The following is a 5,780-nucleotide window of genomic DNA, read 5'->3' as shown; positions in this document are numbered from 1 at the left end:
CTTTCAAGGTGAGAGGTGAAAGGTTTAAGAGGGTTACATGCGACATTTACTTGACACAGCGGGTGGTGGGTGTCTGGAACGCGTTCCCATCAGAGACGGGAGAGGTAATCACGGTAGATTCATTTAAGATCCGTCTGGACAGATGCATGAGAAGAAGGGGAGCAGACGGATACAGATGCTTAGGAAATGGGTGACAGGTTTAAACAATAGATTTGGATCGGCTCAGGCTTGAATGGATGAAGGGTCTGTTCTTTGTCTGCAAATTTTCTTTGGTCTTTCTTCTTAAATTACGCCAAGTTCATTACAAAATTTACGAGGTCTCAGTGCCTGAAGTGAATCGATGCTGAAACACTAGTCATAACAAACCTGAGTGTTGGCTTTTGTGTGGTAGCGTGGTCGAGCGGTGTGATATGCTGGATTTTTAAGCATTCAGTCTCTATTGAGTCGTGGCTTCAACTACCAGCATCGGAAGTAAGCTACTATGTGGAGATGTATGTGAGAGAACTGCGCATGTGTGGATGCCTTTTAATTTGAGTGTTTGCAACTCCTCAGTGTGCATCCCCTCTCGGTGATAAAATCAGCGACCGTCTCTGAAAACAACACAAGTTCCTGCTGTCCGACGTATCCTCATATCCCGTCGATAACTTTGCTTTAGGATATCTGAGTTGCCAGTTTCTGTGTCTCAAATGGTCAGCGCAGTTGACTGAAATGTTGGTGGTTCGAGCCGACCCAGGGCATAAAGCCTCAAATATTTCAGCACAAGTATTGACACCGACCATGTATCGACACTGTAACCGCGAAAACTAATCCATGATTCACCCCAAGTCCGCAGTGAGTGAGACGTTTACACGCAGCAGAATACATCACTTTCTCCAAGCTCCCGATGCCAACAGAAAGCGGCCACTGCAGCTTCAATCAGCGGCTTTCTGCCAAGCCATGGGAAACAACTCGTGGAAACTCCTTCCTTAGTAACAGCTCTTTCCGTGTTAAAGGAGAAAAACTTTCATTTTATATTGGAAACGGCTTCAGGACATTGGAATGTTGCTCCAGTTCTTGGAACATGTTATAAATAAAACTCCTGACTTGAAAATAAAAAAGTGGTGAAGGCTTTAGGTAGAAAGAACAAAGAAAGTGTTGATCTAGAGGACCTTGTCTATTCAGCAGATGCGAAATGCCCAACACTGTAAACGGAAATTATTGGGTTTCCTTAGGTAATTTACCGACTGTTTTACTATCTGCCAGAGTGACTGGAAATCACTTCAGCGACCTAAAGGTGAGGTTAAAAATACCAAGATATCAAGGTTGAACCTTAAATCCCGGAACAAGTGCTAAATACATTGTAATGCTTTGAAGGAATAACTGAAGTGAAAGGTGTGAATGATGTTTTTGTGATTAGGAGGAATGAACTGGATCCTGACAAATTGCTGATGAATTATGCTCGCAATGGAATTGCAAACTAATCCACAGTGCACCATGCTTGGTTAGCTCAGTCGGTGCAGTGTGAGTTGCTTAATCTGAGGGTGGTGGGTGCAAGCCTCACAATGGGCGCTTTCACCGCTTAATACAATTCCGGCTCTTCGTTCCATGTGCAGTATTGCAACCCTTCGCAGGTGAATGTTCTTGCTGCTTTCATTGACACATCTGTCCGCCTGCTTTTGATCACACATCGGTTTCTGAGTGAACACTGTTTCCATTTTACTGGAGGCGCCAGAGACAACTTTATCAGTGCAGCCGAAAATACTATGAATGATGTCCGTTTCAAAACGTGAGGTTGCAAACCAACTGTGCACCAACCAAAGTGTTCAAAGACACGGAAAGCGAATGGCCACTTGCTAGGGGTCTGACAGAGACGGATCAATGTCACATGGGTCCTGAACCAATTTTAACTAATTCAGATTGTTCTGATGGAAACCGAAGGGAACTCTCCCTCCACGTTTTGCAATTGTTCTTCTTGTGTTTAACGTAATGAACAGTATATTGTCAGTCCCGAGGGTGGAGGCGCGGCAGGATCGTGAGGTTTCAGTGTGGGACATGGACACGGTAAGTCAAATATTCCCAGAGCATGGGAGAGCTGATTGGTCCAGGATTACTGCCATCTGCTGTTTCTGAACCAACAAATGAAATTACTGGAAAATCTCAGCAGGTCTGGTAGCATCTTGGAAATAAAAACCGATTTAAGACTTCGGGACTAGTGACATTTCTTTTCCATGTCCATCTCTATCTGCTTTTGCACATTCTTCCTTTTTATTGAATGTCTCCTGACTTCCAATTTTCTATTCAGATTCTCATTTATTACTTCATCTCCAAACATTTTGTCTCAGAACTGTTCCATCTTTCACATTGCCTAGGACTTCCAACTGAACAAATAACTCTGTTTCTATTTTCTTAGATAGCAGATGGCCAGAGACTGGAAGGCAGTGTTGTTCTGAAAACTTATCCATGATTCACCCCGAGTCTGCAGGGAGCAAGACGTTTACACGCAGCAGAATACGACACCATGTTCTCCAATCCCCCGATGCCAACTGAAAGCGGCCACTGCAGCTGCAATCAGGGCTTCCTGCTAAACCCTGGGACACAGCTCGTGGAAACTCCTTCCTCATTAACTGCTCTTCCCATGGGAAAGGAACAAAACTTCCATTTTAAATTGGAAACGGCTTCAGGAGATTGGAAGGTTGTTCCTGTTCTTGGAACGTGTTAAAAACAAAACTCCTGTCCTGAAAATAAGAAGTGGTAAACGTTTTAGGCAGGAAGAACAAAGAACATGTTGATTGTGAGGACTCTGTCTCGTCAACAGATGGGAAATTCCCAACACTGTGAACAGAAATGATTGGGTTTCCTTAGGTAATTTTCCGACTGATTTACTGTCTGCCAGAGTGACTGGAAATTACTTCGCATGAAAATATTAGGGTTGAGTCTTAAATGTCGGGACAAGTGTTAAATAGCTTGTAATGTTTTGAAGAAATAACAAAAGTGAAAGATGTGAATGATGATATTTGTGATTGGGAGGAATGAGCTGGATTCTTGCAAAATGCTGTTGCAGGTGAATTATGCTCAGAATGAAATAGCAAACTAATTCATCGTGCGCTAGGCCTGGTTGTCTCAGTTCGGTGCAATATGAGGTGTTTAATCAGAGAGTCGTGCGTCCAAGCCCCATAATATTCGTTTTCACTTTTTATTAGAGTTCCAGCTCTTCGTTCCACATGCAGTATTGAAACCCAACGCTGGTAGAGCGTTCTTGTTGCTTTCGTTGACACATATGTCCTCCTGCTTTGGCTGCACTTTACTGGAAGTGCCAGAGACAACTTTATCAGTGCAGCTGAAAATACTATGAATGATGTCCATTTCAAAACGTGAGATTCCACTACATCCGTGCACCAACCAAAGTGTTCAAAGACACAGAACGCGAATGGCCATTTGTTAGTGGTCTGACAGAGACGGCTCAATGTCTCATGGGTCCTGAACAAAAATTAACTGATTCAGAATGTGCTGATGGAACGGAACGGTGCTCTCCCTGTACATTTTGCAAATGTTCTTGTTGTGTGCTCATATAAGTTTATGTAATGAACAGTTTATTGCCAGTAACGAGGGTGGAGGTGGGGAAGGAATCTGAGGTTTCAGTGTGGGACAGACGTGATCTGATCGAACGGATAAGTCAAATATTCCCAGAACATGGGAGAGCTGATTGGTCCAGGATCACTCCCATCTTCTGTTTCAGAATCAACAAATGAAATTGCTGGAAAATCTCAGCAGGTCCGGTCGCATCTTGAAAATGAAAACCGAATGAGATTTCGGGACTGGTGACACTTCTTTTTCCATCTCCATGTCCCTCTGTCTTTCTACAAACTTCCTTTTTATTGAATATGTCCTGACTTCAAACTTTATATTCAGCTTCACTTTTATTGCTTCCTCTCCAAACATTTTCCCAGTCTCTAAAATTGTATCATGCTTGTTCTATCTCTCACTTTGCCCAGGACTTCCAAATGAACAAATAACTCTCTTTCTATTTCCTTAGATACCAGATGGCCAGAGATTGGAATACATAGGAGGATGGTTAGCGCTTTCAGAATATCTAATCTGCTTCACCATTCGATTCTGCCTGATATCGTTCGTAACCCCATTCTCCAGTCCTCTCCCTGAACACTTACTCCCCAGTCTTAGGATCCAGTCTTTTTCCCGGAGTGGGTCCTAATCCATCCCAAAACCCTCCACATATGTTGGCAGCTGTTACACCGTACTACGTGTCATCAATCTCAGTTTCAGTGATTCTCGGCCAACACGAACTGTTCTGAGCAGCTCGATCGGGTCTCTGGCCCCACTGTGATCCTGCGGGGGAGCAGTAATCATCTTCATCTCCTACGGAAAGGATCGGCGCTTTAAAAAAAACAGACAGAAAGAAGTCCTAATCCGTCGCAAAACCCTCCACATGTGTTGGCAGATGTTACACCGTGTCTACTTGTCATCAATCTCAGTTTCAGTGATTCTCGGCCAACACGAACTGTTCTGAGCAGCTCGATCGAGTCTCTGGCCCCACTGTGATCCTGCGGGGGAAAATTAATCATCTTCATCTCCTACGGAAAGGATCGGCACTTCAAAAAAACAGACAGAAAGAAAGATAGGCTTGTGTGTCAAGATATGTGGAGGTAATTGCTTTCTGACCTGGTCAGTAAACCTCACTCGGCATATCCCGGTACATTCTAGCTGTTGTGGTGAAAGGGAATACAAGTGCAATTAATTGCCATCTACGCTTTTATTCAATATGTATTCTTCCTTGTTCTGAATATGCAGGGATGTTTCCAGCACTGATGGTCACCATTTCTAAGAGTGCATGCCGCGGGCCCTGATTTTTTCTGGGGAGTAGCAGTATCAGTTTGTGCGAAAGTGGCCCAGTACAAAGCTTAGAAGAAACATTGTTGTTCCCTCTTTCCGGGCGACAGTTTTTCATATCATGATCAATGGGGTTTTATTGCATTCTCATCAGCAAACCTTGTTTTGAATTTACTCGCCCAATACTACTGTAACGGTGAAAGAATATAATTCCGAATACCTGCTGCGTGAAATTCATTTTTAAATTTCTATTCGCAGTGGTCCTTCATATGTGGCGATGTCTATATCACTGCAGGCCATCCTGTTTAAGAGTGCCGTTACATATGTTCCTCTGCCTCGGCGCTGCAGGGAAAATTGTCTGCTTTTTTCAGCCAATATTTCCTGGATATTTCAACATGTTATTCTTTATTTTTTCAATCATGTCCACTTTAAGGACACAGTTACCAGGCACTGATCCTTTCTGTAACAACAGTACTGCATTTGCTTTACATGCGAATGTGGCCTGGATCAGTAGCAAGGAGAGCATTAATTTCCTTCGGTCACAGCGAACACTGGATTCATGATGTTAGTCTCTGTCAAATGCATCCGAAAATGTGCTCTGAAAGCTTCATTTGAACGCTGTCTGGCGTTTCTCAATGTGTGTCAACCAAAACCAGAAATCCTCAATCACAGTTTGGAGCAGTTCACATATTCGAGTTTCGAAGCAGCAGACACGGATACAGTTCATTCAGTCAGCAACAGGAATGAAAAGATTTACAGGCACAGATGAACTATCGACTCTTGTTCTCATACTGTTACTAATATTACCGTGTGGCCTGAAGTCTAAGCCATGTTGTAACTGAAAATGAGGAAATCACAGAGAGGCTCCCGAATGACACAGTATGTATTTTGTTTTCTTGTTCTCACAGAGTTCCAGGAAAGTATGACAGCGAGGGAAAGGAATGCAAGTCAAGTGC

This window comes from Chiloscyllium plagiosum, unplaced genomic scaffold (assembly GCF_004010195.1).
Source record: "Chiloscyllium plagiosum isolate BGI_BamShark_2017 unplaced genomic scaffold, ASM401019v2 scaf_10570, whole genome shotgun sequence".
Lineage (NCBI taxonomy): Eukaryota > Metazoa > Chordata > Chondrichthyes > Orectolobiformes > Hemiscylliidae > Chiloscyllium > Chiloscyllium plagiosum.
This window is presented reverse-complemented; position numbering follows the sequence as displayed.